This window comes from Symphalangus syndactylus, chromosome X, assembly GCF_028878055.3.
Source record: "Symphalangus syndactylus isolate Jambi chromosome X, NHGRI_mSymSyn1-v2.1_pri, whole genome shotgun sequence".
NCBI lineage: Eukaryota > Metazoa > Chordata > Mammalia > Primates > Hylobatidae > Symphalangus > Symphalangus syndactylus.
This window is the reverse complement of record NC_072447.2, coordinates 43,855,506-43,880,133: the sequence shown is the minus strand read 5'-3', so window position 1 is coordinate 43,880,133 and position 24,628 is coordinate 43,855,506. Positions and strand designations below refer to the sequence as shown.

At 35.8% G+C, this 24,628-nt stretch overlaps 1 protein-coding gene and 1 pseudogene across 1 annotated transcript in view; both read right to left on the bottom strand.

Annotated features, from left to right (window-relative positions):
* Nucleotides 1–24,628, bottom strand: part of IL1RAPL1 (interleukin 1 receptor accessory protein like 1) — a 1,380,067-nt gene that overhangs the window by 197,313 nt on the left and 1,158,126 nt on the right. The gene's annotated exons all lie outside the window — the stretch shown is intronic.
* LOC129476631 (uncharacterized) lies at nucleotides 20,387–20,502 on the bottom strand (annotated as a pseudogene).

Genomic DNA, 24,628 nt, shown 5'->3' with positions numbered 1-24,628 from the left:
GCACGTGCAGATATTTTGGCAACGACAGGGCTTAAATCTACAAAACATGACAGAATTACTTTTTCCTCTCTTTTATTTAAGAAAACATCATTCACTGCAACCTTTTAAATCTAAAGTGATATGGCAACATTTTCCTTTGAAATATATGAGACACTGTTGAAAGGAAACTGAGTGAACAGAATACTATAATCTATGATACACAGTCATGCTCACCCACGTCAATCAAAGGTGGACATATTTTTCTGGACACAGTTTTATCTCTGAAAACTTACAGATTCTCCTGCTTCAAATATTTCAAACTCAGAGGTGACACTCATAGTAGTAAAATCTGTAGAAACTACAAGGCCAGCATTGTTTTTTCATGGAATGACATGACAGGCACATACAGTAACAGCCTGAAGAGCATTCACAGGAAACAATAATTTGCTTGAACTATGGACATTGGAATAGAATTAACACTTCCATAGGGCACTCAATACTGATTCCACCCTGTGGAAATTCTCACTGAATCCTGCTGTCCCACAAAATAAGATACAAATCAATAGTGTGTTAGTGGATCAAAACACCCTTTAGATAACAATGGTAGATCTGCAAATTTGAATCTGGAAGTTATACGTTAGAAATATTTTACTTAAATTCTGCATAAAAATTACTATAGTATGTGAAGTTTCCAATGATTACATAAATGTATTTAAAGTTGCTAGTAGGATAATGGTGGTAACAGATGCTCTTTAGCAGGACAGAATGGCAGCTAAAGCACAGATTCTGGAGCCAACCTGCCTAGGTTTGAACTCCACCTCTGTCATTTATTAGCTCTGACACTAAGCCTGTATGTGCCTTTATTTCCTCATCTGTACAATATGGAGAACAATAATACCAATCTCATTGCCTTGTGTTAATCCTTGAAAGAGCTTATGATTGTGTCTGGCACATAGCGAGCATTCAAGAAATGTTACCTACTATACAGGTTTATACTTTAAAAAATGAGTCTCATGTCAGGTTTTCTTAGCTAGTATGTACTTTAGTTTTCACATTGTACCATTTCTTCCTTACACCGAAAAACAAGTTATTAAAAAAAAGCATTTTGTTTGTTTTATTTTATTTTGATATGGGAATGGAAGAAAGGAGGAGGAAATACACATGCACCAAACTTGAGTTTCGAGCTCAATATTGCAACTAATCTGCTATTTGGTTTCATTCTGGGCTTTGGAAGAATGAAATGCTGTATGCTTCCATCAGTTTTATTCCTGTAATTCTACAAATTGTACTTTGCCAGTGATTATGTAGTTGTCATCCAGCATAATAATGTCAGTCATACAGAAAAGCAAGATATTATGTTTTATTCTTAAAAACAGAATATCTACTTTCAAATATAGCCAACCATTTCAGATGTAACTTGAAGTAAAAATTCCTGTATGTTTTGTATGTTGAAATATTATCAGTCAGTTCAAATATGAAAGTATATTTATTGGGAAGGTAAAACGTCCAGCCACTTTGAAAAACTGTTTGGCAGCCAGGCACGGTGGCTCACACCTGTAATCCCAGCACTTTGGGAGGCCAAGGCGGGCGGATCACTTGAGGTCAGGAGTTCAAGACCATCCTGATCAACATGGTGAAACACCGTCTCTACAAAAAATACAAAAATTAGCTGGGCATGGTGGCCTGTGCCTCTAATCCCAGTTACTCAGGAGGCTGAGGAAGGAGAATTGGTTGAACCTGGGAGGCGGAGGTTGCAGTGAGCCGAGATCGTGCCACTGCACTCCAGCCTGGACGGGAGGCAGAAGTTGCAGTGAGCCGAGATTGCACCACTCACTACACTCCAGCCTGGGCAACAGAGTGAGACTCTGTCTCAAAAAAAAAAAAAAAAAAAAAAAGAAAAACTGTTTGGCAGTCCCTCAAAAATATGACTCATCAATTCTACTTGTAGGTATATAACCAAGAACATTGAAAACATAGCCATACAAAAACGTGTACATGAATTTTCATAGCAGCATTATTCGTAATAGCACCAAAGCAGAAACAACCCCACATGTCTATCAATTGGTAAATGGATAAATAAAATGTGGAATATAATGGAATATTATAAAGTAATAAAAAGAAATAATTCCTACGATGTGGCCGAATCTTGAAAACATCAATGTGAAAGAAGTCAGGCGCAAAAGGTCACATATGGTATGATTGCATTTCTATGAAATATATGGAATAGACAAAGTTATAGACAGAAAACAGATTAGTGGTTTCTAGGGGCTGGGGCAATGAGGGAATGGGGAGTTACTGCTGAGATACCTAGAGCTTCCTTTTCCTGTCCCAGCAGATAGATTGGAAGAAGGCCATATTGGACCTCATGTGTATTATAAAAGACGATGAGGCCTGCGCAGAAGGCCTACAAGCTGATCTGTAGACAAAAACATCCTCCACTAAATTTCATACACAAAAGAAATGTGCATGAGATTTTGCTCATGATTTCCTTCAAATTAACTAATATTTATAAAGCATCAAATGAGGTGTTTTAAACATACCAAGTGCTATGTATGGGGACCTGTTAAATAACACAAATATAATGTATAGACTTTTTAAGAGAAAGCTTAAAACAGCAAGTAAAATACAATATAAATTTTCTCTTATGTCTGGTAAAAAATCTAAAATGTACACATCACTGGGAAAATAAAACCGCGAAGTAAAAGCAGCTAGACACAGGAAGACAGACCACATTTTGTATTCCATGTACAGTTGATTAAAACCTCACCAGTTGTTTTGTTATTCCTCAGTAAGGTACCAGGCACGCACAATGGCCTGGCGGGCCTTGTACAGAGGTGTACGTACCTCAGTGACCACCAACATCAAGTGTGCGATCTATCAGTCAATCAATACTAATTGCATAGCTAGAAAGGAGAGGGCACTGAGCTAATACACAGCCCTGAGCTGTGTACTGAACACTAAAGAGAAGACTGGGCTCATTGTGCATTCACTTTCATTTGAAAGTGCATAATAAAAAGCATTTCTCTGAGCAGTTTCAGTTTATATTCAGCAATTTTCTTTCTGCTTAAAATGCATTTGAGGAAGCTTATTAATCAGAAGATTCATGAAGTTAGAATCACTAACTCTAAAATAGTTTTTAATTCTTAGGTTATTGAATTCTAAAAGAAGATCTATCACAAAACTTGTCAATATACTATAAAGAAATAAGTAAAATTTGTAAAGAGTTACAGTTAAACATTGTATGCTCTTTGGCTGGGGTCATGAAGTAGAAAAATATAATTTTTTAAATGGTGAATAAAAAATAAATACATAATTTAAAAATGGTGAATAAAAGCTTGGAAGACTTGATAAACATAATGGAGGATTTTTTTTACATTTACAACTGTTAAACTGAATACACTTAGCACAGAGATTTCTCACATTTGTAATTATCGAATTCACGATGAAGAGCCATGCGAAGGTATGTTTTAAAAGCAGTCTTATTTGCCTTAATTCTCTTCTTAATTACCTTAACGCTGTGTAATAATTTACAAGATCAGACACCAGAAGTTTACGGCACAGTTTTCATCAATGTAAAATATGCATATTTATGAGCCATCATTAGCTTATTGTCCTTGAAATCACATGTACACTTATGTAAATGATTATTACTAACATCAACATAACTCTTTTCCATTTTAGACAAGTGGTATTGCCTTATCCTTATGAAAATCAATAGCTATGTAAATTACAGATAATATAGACTTATGTTCTATGTCACTTAGTTAGCAATTCATGCTAACCTGCCTTGTAACATATGCTGCATCTTTAAACTTTATTCAACTGTATTGATTTTCCCCATGTTTCTATTTCCTTTCACCATTTAGATTATACTTTCCTTTGGAATACTAATAGCACTTTATACTTTTCTACATACTAGAAGATCTACAATAACAGTATTATTAAGAACTAAGATAATAGCTTGCCAGATACAAATGGAAACACCTTCCAAATGAGTTGGAGAAAATGTCTTGCAGTATTATGGGTAAAATAGCAAAGAGCTTGGGAATATAGTTTGCTAATATCAAGTCTTTAACAATGACCATTCTTTATTCATGATTAGTTGTGTATAAATACATTCTTCTTCAGGAGTTGACTTAGAAAACAAGCAAACAAACAAACATCAGAAACTATTTACAACTGGGAGCAATCCTTGAAGAACATAAAGAATATAAATATCAACAAAGGCTGAAAACTATTTTTTAGATTAAAGATCAAATGGACATGTCATCTGAATGTATTGCATGGTTGTTGATTAAATCCTGGAGCAAAGTGGAGAGTGAGGAACAACTGTAAAGAATGTGAATATGGACTGTGTATTAGATAACAGTACCATAAATTTCCTGGATGGGATAATTATGTTGTGACTATGTAAGAGGATATTTTGCCCTTAGAAGATACATGATGAAGCATTTAGAAGTAAAGTATCATGACACCTGCAAGTAACTTTCAAGTGATTCAGCCAGATATATAAAAATTATATATAATACATTATATAATTTATATTTATATATTATAATTATATAATATATTAATTTATATATTATGATTATATAATTATAATTAATTATATATTAATTATATAATTATAATTATATAATGGAAAATGGAAATCATATATATATATATATATTTTTTTTTTTCTTTTGAGATGGAGTCTCACTCTGTCTCCCAGGCTGGAGTGCAATGGCATGATATTGGCTCACTGCAACCTCTGCCTTCTGGTTCAAGCAATTCTCCTGCCTCAGCCTCCCGAGTAGCTGGGCTTACAGGTGTGTGCCACCACGCCCAGCTAATTTTTGTATTTTAGTAGAGATGGGGTTTCACCATGTTGGCCAGGATGGTTTCAATCTCTTGACCTCATGATCCGCCCACCTCGGCCTCTCAAAGTGCTGGGATTACAGTTGTGAGCCACCGCGCCCAGCCGGGAATCATTTTTAAAAATATGTATTTTTTAGTTTGATAGCTTTTGAGGTACAGGTGGTTTCTGGTTTTACATGGATGAATGATATGGTGGCAAATTCTGAGATTTTAGTGCACCCATCACCCAAGTAGTGTACATTGTACCCAATATGTAGTATGAGTCTCCAGAGTCCATTACTCTATATGCGTTTGTGTACTCATAGCTTAGCTCCCACTTGTAAGTGAGAACCATATGGTATTTGGTTTTCCACTCCTGAGTTATTTCACTTAGAATAATGGCCTCTAGCTCCACCCAAGTTCCTGCAAAGGACATTATTTGCCTGCAATAAGCAAAATAAACTTGTATTTGTCATAGCTGATCTTGTGCAAAGTATCATAGGAACACACTGTGTGTCTGTCATCAAACAGCTGTATCTCGATGACAGTGCATACGCTAAGCCCATTCAGAAGGATGTCTTTGGATACTACTAAGCACAAAAAGACACTGTGCTGATCCCACGTAATTTTCAGAATAGTTCTATATTAGCCAAATGGGTATTAAACATGTAATTAAAAATGTATGATTATTATTACTTTGCATTCAAGTTTACTATTGCTGTACTGAATATTTTAATAACTCCTCTCCCACAAATAGCACACAGAACCTTATTGCAAGCAAATTCATTTTAATTAGTCGTGTTATAACTTATACCAGTGGCAAAGCCCTGGCGGCCTGGCAGCTGGGAGAATGCAGTCTCTATATTCACATGTAAATAACTGGGATGACAATTAATAAGCCATTGATTTTAAAAAAAAAGCCTAGAACTACTGCTATTAACTTCAGAACTAAAAACAATTGAAAGCCGAGTTGTACCTGTTATAAAAGGAAATCCACTTTAAAGTCAAGAAGAAAACTCTTCTTTCACCTGACTGTTTTATTTCGCTTGAGAACAAAGACTATAATGAATTAACCACACAAACTATTGCATGAAACAAAGGAAACACAAAGGATGATTTCCTTCACTTCACTGTCACTTTGAGTGAGTGGAGAAGTGGTTTATTGTAAGAGTGATTTTAATTAGTTTCCGGTTGATATCAGCCATGAGCTTTTCAGCAGCGGCTCTTGTCCTAGTTTAGTACCTCATTCTCCAGTACGCTGGTGAGTTCTTTTCACAGGCATGAGCGGACTTCGCCAGGAAGAGCAAATTCATGGTAGAAAAAACATAAAACGGACTTCCTCATCTTGACAGCCCTCTGAATGTTAAACAAAAGTGTGCTCTGACCATTGGGTCCAGCTCAGAGCAGGGGCCTACCTGCCAAGACACAGTGTTTTTCCTATTATTTCAACACTACAGCTAAATATGGAACACACTATGTGACTTAGACAAAGAAAATGCATTTTTTCAACCCAGACAAGATTTTTTTAAAGTGTGTCCAGCGCTTCCAACCTCCTTTTTTATGTCCTCCAGCTGTAACCCATGCTGAAGATTCATAGACTCACTGCCTTATTGTTCCCCTATTGACTGATCCTTAAAAAGGACTCCTGATATGAACAATTCAAATTAAGTTAAGAAAGGTAGCATCTCATCCAGAGTCATTTGAATTTTATAACTTGCAACCTATTGCAACCCAGAGAGGCTGTCTCCTAATAAAAACAAGGCAAATGAGAGCCAGTGAAGGCCCTCCCTTAAAACCGCTTGGGTGTCCATCATTCAGAGATAAAGATAAAGCAATCGTCTGCATATCCAATTTTCCTTCACAGCTATACCCATATCTTATCTCCTCCAGACACAAAATGGAAGTAACGCTGGAAGACAGTAAGCCTTGGTGTCTTATTGCCTCTGGAGTATTATAGGTGGGCACAAGTTTCTCTCCAGTTTATGACTATCAATGAAAACCACTGAAACTTCAAGTAGAAAAAGAACAATGCAAAGATTATTTTAATAATAATAAAGATGATTAAAATTTAATTTGTTTCCTACTTTATTCATAGCACGCTTTAAGGACTTTTTTGTTTTAAAACTGTAATTTACATCATTTGATGATATTCATTACAGGAACTCATTTAAAGAATTTTTTTCCTTTTTCTCATGTATTCACAATGCACACATATTAAGAAATTAATGTATTAAATATTTCCTTTGAGGATTAATGCTATTGATATAGTAGTGACCCTATCATTTTAAATATTTCTTCATTTTTATTCTAACATTTGTGTAAAGTATATAATATATAGTATTATATACTATTATTCTGAGGGAATGAAATAGGTGTCTTCTATATCAATCACTGCTTTCATTTTATAAAACTAGAAATTGTAGGCCGGGCGTGGTGGCTCACGCTTGTAATCCCAGCACTTTGGGAGGCCGAGGTGGGTGGATCACGAGGTCAGGAGATCGAGACCACGGTGAAACCCCGTCTCTACCAAAAATACAAAAAACTAGCCGGGCGTGGTGGTGGGTGCCTGTAGTCCCAGCTACTCGGAGAGGCTGAGGCAGGAGAATGGCGTGAACCCGGGAGGCGGAGCTTGCAGTGAGCCGAGATTGCGCCACTGCACTCCAGCCTGGGCGACAGAGCAAGACTCCGTCTCAAAAAAAAAAAAAACAAAACTAGAAATTGTCTTGAACCTATGCCCTGAGACAGACAAAAATGTAGCACAAAGTAGTTCCTCTTTGGTTCATTGTCTATGGTGAATAGATTAGAGATCTTATGCTAATACTAAACTTACATTACTTTTATTAATATTAATAATAACATTAACTATCCTTTTAGTCCTCGTATCAATAGACAGAAGTCAGAAGTCATAGGTGGTAATTAAAATTTACTAGTGCCAATTCAAACAACATTTAATGTTGTGATCATTATAAATCACATTATATATATCTGTAACTGTTACTATGAGTATTTTCATTTTGAGGACATTAGACTTTTCCTGAGCACATAGTTTCCTTTTATTATAAAAACACACATTATATACTAATTAGTTTCTAAATTTCTGCTTCTCTCTAATGCCAATGAGAAAATCACAAGATAAATTTTCAGCAATTTATTCACAATACTCTAGTTCTTAAAACAATATTTACATTTATTACTTGCATAATTTATAATATTTTGCAAAAGATATTCAAGACTAATATAATATCCTTCAATGCCAAAAGAGAGTAAGAAGTACACTTGATACTATCACACAAGGGCTAGGAGAGCAAATATCACTGAACTCCCATAAATAATTTATTTCATTAAAATGTTCCCTTATATTACCATGATGGACCAATTTAATCAGTTCAGAGACAAGACAGTTTTGCTCAAAAAAAAAAAAAAAATCTTTTTCTTATCACTTTAGAGTATGGTCTTGAAGCTCTGAGCATGACAAACAGGTTATTTTTCTCAGTGAGACACATTCCCTGTGACAGTTTTTGACAAACAACGTCAGGATAAGTAGGTGTGCCTTCTGAGCAATTACCTGATCCCAATTAAATTGTGCTGGCACTGAATATTCAAAACGACAGGATAGAAATTGACCTTTATTGTCCATCTTTATCTGGAAGTGAAACCCCTGCCATTCTGTTACATAATTACCATCAAAGCAAAACTCATATCAGTTGCTAAGCTTCATAAATGGTTCCATTTCTAAGTGAAGAAAATCAGACAAAATCATTGCTTTGTTTTGTTTACCACCATATTACAATATAACAAAGTAGTGAATTAATGTTCATTTCCAAACTTAAATTACCTATGACTTTAATTATATATTTCTCTCTCTCCCTCTCTTCCTTTTGAGATTTATCTTTAAAAGAATCTTTGATTTGCAATGACATATTCTTCAAATATGCTTCTTGAACAGTAGTTTTCCTTTGTGCAGATAAATCATCTCGGCAGTTCAGCTTCTAAAGAATTCTTTAACTCAAATTCAAGGAGTAATTTTTCAAAAGATGTACATTTCATGGACTGTTTTTGATAAGTTTTTCTCCCTTTTATAAAATACCAAACTATTTGTCCTAGAAGACAGCTACTGACAATAGAAAGAGACTTTCGTTTGCTTAAGGAGCAGGGTTAGCATTTATAATATCATGGGAGCCTGGTTTCTCTTTTGTTTCTCTACTGCACACTGTCTTGCGTTTAAATGAATGCTTAAATTCTAAGTAATTGTTTTGACCATTTGAAAAGTCCTTTTGTTCAAAGCTCTGAGAGATTTGGTCAATTTCAATTTGTTCCTCTAATTAATTATATATTTAGATTGCTCACGAATTTGCCATCAACAGTGTATTTTCTAATAAACAGAAGAAGAACAGAAACAAGGCTTCATGGAAGCAATGTCCTTTCTGCTCAAATACTACAGACAGGGGAATGCTACTCTATTCTCAAGAATGAATTCTGTGCCTGAAAAACTTTCTAAGTGAAATTACTGGAGACATACAGTTGAGGACATTTGACTCTAATTTTTTTGAAATGATTACAATAAAAATAAATTCAGGTTGTTAGATATTGTGTTTGCTACTGAACTATATAAAACTAACAATCAGTGACAAAGATGTGGGAAAATGATGTGCATCAAGTGATATATACAAAATTGACAATCGGGGAAATAAGAACTAACTTTTGACTGTGTGTGGGTGGGATTGGGTGGGTGGACTTAGGAAATGCCAGGCAATGTTCTAAGTGTTTCACATACATTAGTGATTTAATACTCACACTAAAGATTCCATTTGGCACTATTAGTATGCCTTATTAGTGTGTCTATTTCACAAATGAGAAGCAACTGCAGCACAAATGGGTTAAGTTATTTACCCCGTGTTATGCAGCTAACAAGTGACCACCATGGCTTTCAAACCGAGCTGCTTGGTTCTACAGCTGGGTTTTTGATCACTATACAATAGTTCTGATAATTGCTTTTTTTTAGATTCAATAAAAATACAGCCAGATCAAGGCTGATCTTACGCACAGCAGCTTTTCTATAATATGTCCTGTGATTGAAGAAATGCTGGCAAGAGGCTTTTCTCCCAAATTGTTTTCTTTACCTTTTGTATAAAGTTCTACAATTAAAGATTTCTTTGGTGGGGGAGTGTCATATATTGTATAATAAAAACAGCCCCTGATATTGTATAATAGGTACTGGATTTCTGTTTGGAAAGATGGAGAAGTTTTAGAGATTGATGGTGGTGATGGTTGCACAGTGTGTGAAGGTATTTAATGGCACTGAACTGTACACTTCAAATAGCTAAAAAGGTAAACTTTATGTTATGTATATTTTACCATAAAGAAACGGTTCTGAAATCTCATTTCAGATTCAAATTTTTTACTTCTAGATCCTTAGCAATGTACATAAAACAACTTGTTTCAGTGTTTTTTTTAATTTTATTTTTATTATACTTTAAGTTTTAGGGTACATGTGCACAACGTGCAGGTTTGTTACGTATGTATCCATGTGCCATGTTGGTGTGCTGCACCCATTAACTCGTCATTTAGCATTAGGTATATCTCCTAATGCTATCCCTCCCCCCTCCCCCCACCCCACAACAGTCCCTGGAGTGTGATGTTCCCCTTCCTGTGTCCATGAGTTCTCATTGTTCAATTCCCACCTATGAATGAGAACATGCGGTGTTTGGTTTTTTGTCCTTGCGATAGTTTGCTGAGAATGATGGTTTCCAGTTTCATCCATGTCCCTACAAAGGACACGAACTCATCCTTTTTTATGGCTGCATAGTATTCCATGGTGTATATGTGTCACATTTTCTTAATCCAGTCTATCGTTGTTGGACATTTGGGTTGGTTCCAAGTCTTTGCTATTGTGAATAGTGCCGCAATAAACATATGTGTGCGTGTGTCTTTATAGCAGCATGATTTATAGTCCTTTGGGTATATACCCAGTAATGGGATGGCTGGGTCAAATGGTATTTCTAGTTCGAGATCCCTGAGGAATCGCCACACTGACTGCCACAACGGTTGAACTAGTTTACAGTCCCGCCAACAGTGTAAAAGTGTTCCTATTTCTCCACATCCTCTCCAGCACCTGTTGTTTCCTGACTTTTTAATGATCGCCATTCTTGTTTCAGTGTTTTCTTGTGCAAAGAGGGGAGAATAAAAGAACCTACATCAGGGTGGTTGTGAAGCTTAAATAAGAAATCCGTGTACTATCAGAATGCCTGAGGTGATTGGCTTACAAATGTTATTCTTATACTCATTCTTAAAAGCAATGCTTAGAACTGTATCTGGCACATAATAGGTACTCAAAAAAATTGTTGAATGATTGAATAATTCATTATATATTATTTTTATGCATTAGTTTGCCTTAGTATCATCATGACACCTTGGTATATGAAGTCCTATTTTTTTAAGACAAGTGTAGCAGGAATAGCAGAATACTGAATAGGGCAGGGAATTTAGTGTGCCAGTTTGTCTAATTCTCACTTACCTAGGACTGTCCAGGTGCCAAGTATTACTCAAAACCTAAACATGTAAGTAGCTAAATTAATGTTTCAGCAAAATCACCTGGCGAACTTGTTTCAAAATGTAGATTCCAGGACATACCCACAGGTATTCTGATTTGCTAGATCTGTGATGGGGCCCAAAAGTCTGCATCTTTTAGGAGTCACAAGTAAGTTTAATGGAGTTCACTGGCAGACTATTAAAAAATAAGTTAAACTTTTTTATTTTGAAATAATTGTAGAATTGCATGCAGTTGTAGGAGATAATACAGAGAGAGTCTATTCTACGTACCCTTTACCCAATTGTTTCTGGTGGTAACCTCTTGCAAAACCATACTACGATATCACAACCAGGATATCGACATCGACAGAGTCCATCAATGTTAGGCTGTATTTTGAAAACTGATCTAATAATCAAGCACTAATGAAGTGGTTCTCAGCCATGGATGCATATTAGAATCACCTTGAGAGCTTTAGAAGAAATTGTCCACACCCCAGATCTGGACCAATCAAATCAGAGGCACTGATTGGGAAGCCTATCCTCTCCCCATCTCGCGACGGTTGTGCAGACGGATTAAGAGCTCCTGCTATGTTGTGACACTTGGTTCTTCCTTGCTAGTTTCAGAGGAGAGGCCAGGTTTGTAAGCTGAAACTCACCCCATGTACTAAGAGTGAAGACAACCAAGTAAATCTTCACCTTAGAAATTTATGCTTTGCCCCATTTTCAAGATTTACGAAGTGCCCCTAACTAGAAGTCTAGAAACAGAGTCATCGAAGTTGTTACGGTGGTAAATAACCGGCCATTACCCTAAGGGAAATGACAGATTTCTCATCAAACACTATATAAAGACCATTGTCTCAATATAAAGGGCCTAGCAATAATTTTGGCATAGCCTCTTTTGTAATTATCTATCAATTATTCTACTGCTGGGTAGAAAATAACCCTTTTTGAAAATATTTAAATGTGATCATCAAATTCCTCAATCATTTTATATTTTAGGAAAGTAAGCTTTTATTCATTGTGCCACATACATTTCAAGCTGTGTGCATAATATAGTACCTAGCATTTGCAATCAAGATAATCAAGGCCTACAGTTAATAAAGTATTATTTCTGCCATAACTTTTAGTAACAATACTGTTTGCCAAGTAGAAACTACTACAAGTGCTTTCCTTTTGGTATTTTGCAATATATCTACCATACATTACATACTGCATAAATATGGTGGCAGTGTTGGTCTGATTAGATAATCCCAGTGATCCTCAAGAAAAAGAACTATGGTACAGATGAAGGCAGCTCTGTAGGCCATTTGAGTATTTGTACTATCAATAATGACCATTTTGAAAACACAGTGTTGTCATTAACTGCAAAGGCCAACCTCAAATCTGGGAGATGTCATAATTATTTTTTCAAGCTACATGTCAAATATTGAAATCCCAACAGCTTAAAAGACCTTACAACAACCACGTGTATAACCATTAAATTACAGTACCAATTAAAATGATAATGACAACAATTACACCTTTAATGTCTGAGGGTAATATGAATGAAGCTAGGTGGTTTTCTAAAATGCCACATCTTCAAAATAAGTTATGACTCATTGAATCCTAATTAACTCTTCATGACATTACTGTCCAATGTAATTATATTTCTTTATTCTCCTTTAGTTTATCTCTGGTCTCTAGGGTTTAGTTGTTAAAATAACTCAAAGATGGACACTTTGTTCTTATTAACCCCAGAATACATTTCCATGGTGCAGGTAATTCTCAGGCTGTTTAACCTTTGCATTAGCACAAGAGGAAAGAAACATGGGTGGTTTGCACTCTCAATAATAACTAACAGTAACTACTTCAGAACAACGTGACACATGGTGTTTTTTTTTGTTTGTTTGTTTTACATTTCCTTAGGAATAATGGCAAATACTTGACATTTGTGAAATGAATGAGAGAAAAATTTGTATTATTATTATTTTTTTTTTGAGAAGAGTTTTGCTCTTGTTGCACAGGCTGGAGTGCAATGGCGTGATCTCGGCTCACTGCAACCTCCGCCTCCCGGGCTCAAGCAATTCTCCTGCCTCAGCCTCCCAAGTAGCTCGGATTATAGGCACATACCACCATACTCGGATAATTTTTGTAATTTTTTAGTAGAGACGGGGTTTCACCATGTTGGTCAGGCTGGTCTTGAACTCCTGACCTCAGGTGATCCACCTGCCTCGGCCTCCCAAAGTGCTGGGATTACAGGCGTGAGCCACTGTGTCTGGCCTGTATTTCCATTTTCAGTTTTCTCTTTCCTTCCTCCTTTCATTCCCTCTCCTTTCTTTCCCCTCTTCTATTTTCTTTCCCCGTCTTGCCATATTTTGTAATGTAATTCTCATATGTTCGTCAAAATCTCTTAAATTGGAAGACAGGAAAGTCTCTGGCCAGTATCAACCTTAAACAAGTTTAATTAATTTGGAAAGTTTCTTATGAACCCAAGTATTTCTGCCAGAAGAAAGAATTAAACAATGGTAGATTAAAACTTCAGTGTTTCTTTGCGCCTTGGAGGGAATGTCTACTCGATGAATAGCTAGATATTTGTGAAGCAGATAGGCAAATAAAATAAATAATAATATATGAGCCATTACTGGGGTTACTGGTTCCACTGCTTTCTCCATTTTATTAATAAAAATGATGGAATTTTTTCACTCCCTTCTGCCATCTTCCATGGCTATACATATTGAGAAAAGAAAAAGTTCTTTGTTTTTAACCTCTTCCTCCTTCTATAAGATGCTAATTAAAAAAATTAAAATTGGAAAGTTTCATCATTAAAGAAACATTTCTTTAGAAGCCCTAACCTTTCCTACACATATTGGTGTCAAACAGTTTGTCCATTTGATATGAGTTGTTAGTATTCAACAATTATGAATGTACATTCTTATTTTTTTCTAACTGACTCTACATTTTAATAACTTCGATGTAGTTAGGAAAAAACTCTCCATTAGTTTTATTGCTGTAATATTTTAAACAGTTGAAGGACAGGCTAGAAACTAATTGACTTTTTGTTTTGTTTCTAATTATTTACCTAAAACATGTATCACTTGAGTCACATACCATAGTCAAATTACTTTCTATTTCTCTTTAGATACATGCAGTCACAGCAGCGAATCAAATGTTGCTTAACCCTTGGATCACTTGCCTTCTTGATATGATTTGCATGATGGGAAATTGGATAGAAGAAATTTCATGCAGGAACAGAATAGAAAGAAATAGCTCCTGTATTTCTTGGCACTTCCCATTAGTTTATGAACTGCTTGTCAAATATTTGGCTGGGATGTCAAAAACTAATAATTCTATTGGCATGGCTGGAGAGGTAAGAGTCAAAATGAACCTGAAGCTTCAACTTCAAGACATTATAATTAATTTTATGAGCTATGCAACTGCCTGTCTTTTCTCTTCTTTTTTGTATGTACTTAAAAATATTAATTTATTTATTTTGGCTGTTAGTTTTCTGGGCCTACAGTAGCAAAGAACCACAAACTAAGTGGCTTAAAACAACAGACATGTATTGGCTCAGAGTTCTGGAGGTTAGGAGTCCAAAATCAAGGTGTTGGCAGAACCATGATCCCTTTGAAACATGTAGGGGAATCCTTCCTTGCCTCTTCTTAGCTTCTGGTGCTCTGTCAGCAATCCTTGGCATTCCTTGGCTTGCAGCTGCAGCACTCGGTCACTGCCTTCATTACCCAGTGGTGTTCTCTCCTATGTGTCTAGGTGTCTCTTCTTATAAGGACACTAATCATATTGAATTAGGGCCCACCCTACACCAGCATAACCTCACCTTAACTAATTACGTCTCTAATGTCCTTATTTCCAAATAAAGTAACATTCTGGGGGTTAGGATGTCAACATATCTTTTTGGAAGAATATATCCAATCCATAACAGATTATAAAAGTGATATATGCAGCCGGACACGGTGGCTCATGCTTGTAATCCCAGCACTTTGGGAGGCTGAGATGGGTGGATCACCTGAGGTCGGGAGTTCGAGATCAGCCTGGCCAACATGGTGAAACCCCGTCTCTATTAAAACTACAAAAATAAGCCAGGCATGGTGGTGGGCGCCTGTAATCCCAGCTACTCGGGAGGCTGAGACAGGAGAATCGCTTGAACCTGGGAGGCAGACGTTCCAGTGAGCCAAGATAGTACCATTGCACTCCAGTCTGGGAGACAAGAGGAAAACTCGGTCTCAAAAAAATAAATAAATAAATGAAGGTGATATATGCTTATTTAGAATAATTCAAATAATACAATAATCTGCAAAATAAAAAAATAAAGTTATCCACCCTCACCTCTTCCCTAATTCCTGGAAATAATCATTATTAAAAATCTGTGTATACTTCCCAATTTTCCCATATACAAACACATAGACGAACTAAATGTATATATCTATGTATATATTAAAGATAATTAACAACTTACATACATCTCCCAAGTTTCACATCATGGAAATCTTTCTATTTCAGTATACTAGGCGATAATAATGATTGACATTTACTGAGAGTCAAATACGCACTAGGTCTTTATTAACTGCTTTCCATAAATAATTGTGTTTAATCTTTACAACAGCCCTATGAGGTAGCTGCAATTTCAGACCCCATTTCACAGACCAGTAGAGAAAGGAACAGAGAGGTTAAAGTAACTTGTCCAAAACCATACAGTTAATAAGTGGTAAAAGTGGGATTTGATCCCACCGACTGATGCTAAAGCCGGTGATCTTAACCGCTATACTATATTATCCACATGGCATTTCGTTTTATAGTTGTTTCTAATTTGAAAGAATTTAAAAATAATAGAGACATCCAAATCTGTCACTTTGTGATGTCACTCACAGAAGATTACCATTTGTACTCTAACTAAAGTAAATGATACATTCAAATGTTAAACACATCGTTAACTGTCAATTATCCCTGGGGTAATTACCTGTTTCCAGGTAACTTTATGTATTTAATATCTGTGGTTTTATTTACTTTAAACAATTATTATTCAACATTTAATGAGCACTTTCTTTGGACTGATCTTACCAGAGAGTAGAAAATAATACACTACATTTTTTGTTCTCAAAGTATTGATGGGAGAGAAAACTATGTAAACAATAATTGAAAAATAATATTAGAGGTGTATTGGGAATACGAAGAAAGGAGTAACCAACTTCATGGTGGGTTTGTTGAGAAATATTGAAAAACTGAGGTCTCGATAAATCACATGAGTCTTCAATAATTTGAGCAGGTGTTGTCAGGTGGATGGGGGTAAAGGAAGGTGGGGTTGGTGGGTGTGGTTGATTCTGAAATGGCTCCTCATAATCCCAACCTCCTAATAGTTGCATCTTTGTGTAATTCCAACTTGTTCAGAGTGGGCTAAACCTAGTGGCCTACACAATAGAAAATGTCAAAGATGATGGGATATCACTGTAGTGATTAGGTTATGTAAGATTGTGAACTTCATCTTGCTAAAAGACTCTCTTCACTGTTGGCTTTGATGAAGCAGCTGCCATACTTATGAGGCAGCTGCCTATAGAGAAGCCCTAGTAGTAAGGAACTGAAAGAGACCTCTGGCCAACAGCTAGTTAGGAATTAAGGCCTTGAGAAATTAAATTCTGCCAACAACCACTGAGTGAATATAGAAGCACATCCTTCCCCAGTTGAGCCTTCAGATGAGAGTGTAGTCCTGACTGACACCTTTATTGCTGTCTGTGAGACACTCTGAAGCTAAGGACCCAGCATGGCTATGCCCAGGTTTCTAACCTACAGAAATTGTGAAATAATAAATGTGTATTGTTTTAAGCCATTAAATTTGTGCTAATCTGTTATGTAACAATAGATAGCTGATGCAGTGTGTTTTATAAGCAGTGAGAATTATCTAAAACACATGTGTCCATGCACATACACATCATGCTCATGCACATAGGTGTGAAACATCCTGCTATGCCTTGGTAGCACAGTATAGCTAAAACTTAGAGCACAAAGGTGACAAGCTAAAGGAGGCTGGAAAGGAGGCTCAACATATGACCACAAAGGATACTTACGTCAAGTTAGTGTGTTTGGACTTTAGGCAGTCTTGTACTGTTGAAGGCTGTTGCGGCTAATCGTTTCTGTATATTAAAAAACAAACTTGGGAAGCTGGATTATAGATGTGCAAGAATTCAGGCAGGGAGTCTTTTGGAATGGTGATAATGGACAGGTAGTGGGAACATGAGTCAGGGTAGTGGGGAAGGAAGACCCGGAATAGAGTTTTGAGTAGCATTTCAGTTCACTTATCAGATTTTAATGGATGGGACTGTGAGGGAGGATAACTCCCAGGAATTTTGCTACATGACTATAAGAATTTTGGAGCCATATATTATGAAAAGCCAGTTTTGAATGATAGATAATGAGATCGATTTATCCAGGATGAATTTGAGTTATCAGTGGGAGATTCCTCCTGGTGTGCTGATATGGGCCTGAAGGTCAAGAAAAAGATCTTGCCTAAAGAATATATGAAAAGCAGTAAACACACTTGAAGGAGTAGAATTTTCCAGAACAGCACGTAAAATGAAAAGCAAAGATAATGCATGACAAATCACAGGATTCAAATATGTAATGGAGGAACAAAATACAGAGAAACAGCCAAAGAGACAGCAAAGGAATAGAGAAAAAGTTGAAGAACAGAGAGGGAAGTAGGTACAGCATCTCAAGAGGACAGTTGTCAACAGTGTTAAATGCTTTTGAGAAGCCATACATGATTAGCACTGCATAGTGTTCACTAACTTCAGTGATAATTTAGCTACCTTCTTATACATTTCCTTAAGGTTGCATAATTATTTCAGCATTGTTGAAAATTCTAATGCCTTAGGATTGTGATAAGACTAATCATTCTAAATGATTTCTCCCCTCCCACCCCCAGGTCATGAATATTATTATTAAGGGTCAGTTATGGTACCAATCATTGGACCTAGAATAAATAACGTCATTCCATGCTGGGAAATGGCCTTATTCTTCTGATAGCTTGACAAGTTTTTAATCATCCTTATACCATGCAGAGCCAGAAATAATTATTTGATTTACATGAAGTCTATAAGTGATATTAGATAACAAATAATTCTCAGTGGGAGAGAAATATGGTAGGTCTTTTAGTAGCTAAATATTATAGGTTGCCACACAAAAGGCTGTCCTTTGTTGAAACAATACCACAAAAGTTAATTTTAGTAAATCAAATTCCACACTGGTTATTTGAATAGAAAAGGAAGTCATTGAGATGGATTCAGGTCATTAAATGTTGGGTGAGTGTATGCCTACATCACTTTTCCATGTCTCTGTAGGGTAGGCCATTTATTTTTAGATGACATGAACTCAAGTACATGTTTGTTAGGAATGATGACAAATAAACAATGAAGCAAGTGCCTCTGAGAAACACCTACTCGAGTGAGGTTGTAACAGTATTGAAATTATTTTATGTATTTTTGACTGATAATTAAATTAACTTTCATGAGTCCCACCATTTTACTTACCAGTCATTTAACTTACACAGAATGTTTTGGACATGTTAAGCCAATCTACCTGGAATTACTTGATTTCAGTTAACTTATCAATATATTCTACTATGTCAGAAAGCACACACTTTGATTTAGACTAGGTATCTCTCTCTTTACGGAGTCTCATTTTATAAACTCCAACCTTACAGGGAATAGATTAATGATGCTAAGGAAAAATATATTGGACACATTGATAGTTTTTATTATGTCTTCTAACTCATATGTTTGAGACCACAGGGTAAAGCTAACTGCTTGATTTTCAGTTCTTTTACTTACATAGGATAAAAGAACAAATGACTCACTTTTAGAGTGATTACTTTTATTAACTCTCCTCTGTACCATTTCTAAACCAATTGGAGGAAAAATTGCAATTAAGGTAGAATATCTGGGGATGCAAAATAAACTCTCAGATGTGAAAGGACCATATCACCAAGGTTACTCAGGAAAGCATTGATTCAATATTCAAATAATACATGAATGCTCATCTCCTTTCATTCAAGTATTCTCAAAGGAATTAGCACCATCGAAGGAGAATCTTACCTATTTAAGGAAGTGGATTTGATGACTTCCCTCAGTTAACTTTCTAATGTTTATCAAGTCTTTTTTTCTTTTTTGAGACAGAGTCTCGATTTGTAGCCCAGGCTGGAGTGCAGTGGCGCAATCTCGGCTCACTGCAACCTCCGCCTCCCGGGTTCAAGCGATTCTCCTGCCTCAGCCTCCTGAGTAGCTGGGACTACAGGCGCATGCCACCACGCCTGACTAATTTTTGTATCTTTAGTAGAGACAGGGTTTGACCATGTTGGCCAGGATGTTCTCGATCTCCTGACCTTGTGATCCACCTGCCTCGGCCTCCCAAAGTGCTGGGATTACAGGCGTGAGCCCCTGCGCCCGGGCTATCAAGTCTTAATCTGCAATATTTTTGATATCTAAATCCAGCAGTGTTTATTTACAATAAAAGTACATTAAAAATTTTTACATCTGTGGGACCTAATATATATACATATACATATATATATAAAATAGATAGATATAGGTAGTTACATATCTATCATATATATATGTGTGTATATATATACACACACATATATATATGATATATAGATATAGGTAGTTACCTTTTTTCATGTTTTTTTTGAGAGACAAAGTCTCGCTCTGTTTTCCAGGCTGGAGTACAGCTGTGTGATCATAGCTCACTACAACCTGAAATTCCTGGGTTCAAGTGATCCACCTGCCTCAGCCTCCCAGGTAGATAGGACTACAGGTGTGAACCACCACACCCAGCTAATTAAAAAATAATTTGGTAGAGATGGGGTCTCACTATGTTACCCAGGCTGGTCTCAACCTCCTGGCCTCAAGTGATCTTCCCACCTTGGCCTCCCAAAACACTGGGATTACAGGTTTGGGCCACCACACCCAGTGTCCATTTTTCCATATTTTTGAAGTTACATGCCTAAAAGCAAAATCACTTGTTAGAAGGCTTAATTTTTATTTGAGAACATGTATTAGATTTATGTTATTATAAAATATATGTTCTTCCTCAGGTATTGTGGTAGATTGTCTTTTAAATGGATAAGAACAGATACTACACTTGATCTTAGCCAAAAGGCCAAGAAGCCATTAAATTGTCTTTTAAAGGATGACTACCACATTCAGTAGTAAATTTATACATATAATTTTTCAAATTGTTTTTGCAAGAACATCAAGAATTCAGTAATGATAAGCAGTTATTTATTCTGGTTAGTACATGATAATTTATTTAATGGCTGTCTCCACTGTAGACTGAACATTTTAGAAGGAATTATACCTAATTTATTTACAGCTGTATCAGTATTTTGTGACTACATAGGTTTTTAGTCCATATTTGTTGAAATATTAGCTAGAATCTACTTTTAGATAATCACTTGCTCTGATATAATCCACATATTCATGTTATATTTCATATGTGTGTATATATATATGTATATATGCATGTGTATATGTATATTAATTTCAGAACAAAGCAGGCATTTGACTTTTAATATAAAAATAAGCAGAGACTAGAGCTGAGGGGATCAACTACTTTAACTCTTCATGTATAGCTTTTAGCAAACACTAGGTTTCTGCTGATTCAAAGTTATTGTTGGAGAACCAATTCTCAATTTATGGATGATGCTTAGTGACCTACTCTGGATCAGCTTTTCTCATCCTTTTTTTCAATGAGATACCTGAGAGAAATGGCAGGCACATATGTTTCGTTCCATGGCTGTAATTACATCAGCTAGACTGTGGCTCTAATTCTATCACTCTTCCTCATAAAAAATAGCATTTATCAGATTGTAAATATCTTAGGGTGATGTAACTATAGAATATATCTAAGTAGATTCTAATTGGTTAAAAACTAAGTTGTTCACAAAAATGAACTTTAATTACTTTTACCAAATTATAAATGCCACGTCATTACACTTGTAGGTGTATCAATACCTAAGGAGGGAAAGACCTACTGACCTAATGAAATATGGTGTATTCCTTGGAAAGTTCAAAAAATGTATCCTATATGAGGCTCATAATCTTTGTTTCCTAGTGTGGCCATTAATAAATATTTGTAATGACTAAAAATGATTTTTTTCCCAAAATTATACCATAGCAATTCATATTATAAATTTAACCTATAAAAATTAAATATCCTTTGATATGCAACTCAATATAACCACTTACTCACAATTATTTGTTTCCCAAACATTGGTTCTTGATATGTAAAGTGAAAAACAGCTATGAATGCAAAGTCATGGACTACTTTCTGAAGAAAAAGTGGAAAATAGGACATAGGATACAAATATGAAGCATCTTATGTCTAATCAATTTACCATCTGCCTCTTAATGTTTCATGTTCTTATGTTACCCAGCTTTTCTTAAAATAGAAATGAAAAGTTTTCTAAGAAAGAAAAGATAATTTCAAAGGGAAAGTGACACATAAAGGAGGCTCTTTGGGTAAGGAGATGGAGAATTGAGGTGTCACAAGGAAAGAATGGAATGATTGCCTCCTCTGAGAAGATTCTGGATGTGCTCAGGAAGAAATGCAGTTACCAGAAAACTAAACCAAGCCACCAGTGAAGGGCAGAAAAGAGAAAGTCCAACACTCCAGAGTTAAGAAGAGGAAATAAGAGTCAGGAGAGAAGCCTAGTGGCTTTGGAGATTAGAAGATTCCACATACCCCCCACATAAATCTGTTAGAAGGAACACTCACTATTCCCGAATAGCTTCCAAGAGACTGGAACATCGTAGGGTCTCAGCCACCACATAGAATTTTCCAAATTAATACTAGCACATGATGTTTTCTGTTAACCACGACACTTCCTAAACATTGTATTGAATGTTTTTAACAAAGAAAGTCTGGCTATCTGAGAGCTGCATAAAGTTTCAAACCAAGTGATCCCTTCTGATTGAAATTTTATTGGTGGTGGTGGTGCTGTCTTGTTTTGTTTTCTTTTATCATGGACACTTACAACATAAAAGATTGTATATAGTATGCATGATTTGGAGGCTTCAGTAAGAGCATTTTAATTTTTTAAATTACTGAACTTTTTAACATAAAAATTGCTTATTTAACTCATACATCATTTCAAAGGGAGTTTATGTAATTTATGTGAAAGGAATACATTTAGACCAATCATTATTCAAACAGTTTAAGAATATTTAGAATAGATGGTTTCTTTTGTCTATACAATGTTTATATAATGTTTCAGTTCCATACTACACTTTAAAAATGGTGACAAAAATTTAAAGCCAATATATTTCATTGGCAGCTTAAATTGTACTTTGACCTGGCTAGGGAGTCAGTATAATGTTAAGAGCGAGTATAACAATATCCCCTAAGGGATCCCACAGAATAGGCCCAAATCCTATTTCATGGCCTACAAAGTGACTCCTAGTCTGGGCTCCATCTCCCTTTACAATTTCATTCCCATGCTGCTTCTTGCATGCCCTCCAATTTAGCAACTCAAACTTTGGCAATTTCCCATCAATTTATTCTCCCTTTCATTTCTTCCTAATTTTGCTCACTATATGTCCTTTGTTTAAATTCTCTTTCTATTCTTTCTTTAAATGATGAAGTCATCTTCATATTTTAGATTTTAACAAAAATATCAATTTGTCTCCAGACTTTTCTTAGATGACTCTAAAACAGAAAGGCAGTACGGCCTGGGGGCCAAAAACCTAGGTTTTGGACCCATATTTCCCGAGTTAAAATGTTAGCTCCACTGCCAACTAGCCCCATGGCTTTGGATAAGATGCTTTATATCTTAGAGTCTAAAAATATGGAAATAGTATCCATCCCCTCTCACTCTGTTAGTACATTTAAAGCACTTAAAGCAGAATGTGACCCACAGTAATTACTCAGTTAAGATTAGCTGTTATAATTATTACCTCCCAAAGAAAAATTAATGGCATCATCAACTGTGTCTCCATATACTAATTGCATAGCTCTATTATTGTACATTTTATTGGATTAGAGTTCAATATGTTCACATCCAGCCTTCTTATTAGGTTTAAATTCTATTGTGTGTTTCCAGAAAGTTTTTGGTACCTGGAAAATGTTTGATAATCAAATGTGCTTTTTGAATGATCTGTCCATTATACTAGCTGCCATCAATGATGTCTTTTTATGGAAAAAAGGAAACAGGGTATCTTCATGAAGGTTGGAGGCATTCAGCACATACTCTGGAATATACTTGGCATTATGAACAGTGAAACTAATGGTTTGTAATCTACACATTCTGTTACAGTTGTTGTTTCTGGCTTTATAAGCGTCCCAACAGCACATGACAGTAATGAAATCATGGAGGTAGCAGAGACAAGAATTAGTCTTTAGTAATCATATCTTAATATGTTAAATTGTAAAATCTAACATTAAAATATCCAGGAAGTCTCTTAAGATTGGGGTAGAAAAACAAGCTCTGTAGTGCTAGCGTTGAAATAGCCTAATTTGTTTTGTAAGTTGCCGCATTTGCCAGTGAAGTCAAATGTGGAGATGGAGGCTTGCAAGAAGATAACTAGGCACAATTACTTTTATAAATGTCTCCTGTATCATACAAAATAGCTTATGAGTTAATTTAATTTGCTATTTTTTCTGAAAGCCACTTTTTCCTCTTTTTACAATTAGAGGTGATTAAGAAAGTATTTGGAAGACCGAAGCATTTCTATACTATTCATCCATTTAGTTCCAATTTCCAAAAGATAACCTAGACCTCAAGGGACAGATGGCGCTCCAAAAATCTTTTTACATGGAATTTGTGTTGAAGTCATTTCAGGATGACTCCATTGTGACTTTAGTCTTCCTAATGAGCTGGCACACTGCACAAGGGAGATAACTGTTAGAAAGCTCAGGGTGTTCAATAAGAGCCCTTTTGATAAATAAATAAATATGCATTATTTATGCCATCATGGACAGGCCAATGGAATAATGGTATTTTCAATTTTATTGGCAAAGTATTTGGAATTTACTGTTAATTGGCATGAAATATTGTTGTATGAAACATTTATATTCACCATAGCAACATATTTATCATATCAGACTCACATCTAATTAAGGCTGTCTCGGCTTCAGAAATTCACAATGGAGTAAGAGCAAAGAGCGCATCATCCAAACAGCCCAGTAGCCAGAGCATCAAGCTGTTTGAGTCCCTTCATCACCTCTCAGTTCTGAAACAGCTGCATAATTAAAGCCAGTATTATGTGCTTGATTATCCAGTGGACTCTATCCTGAATTA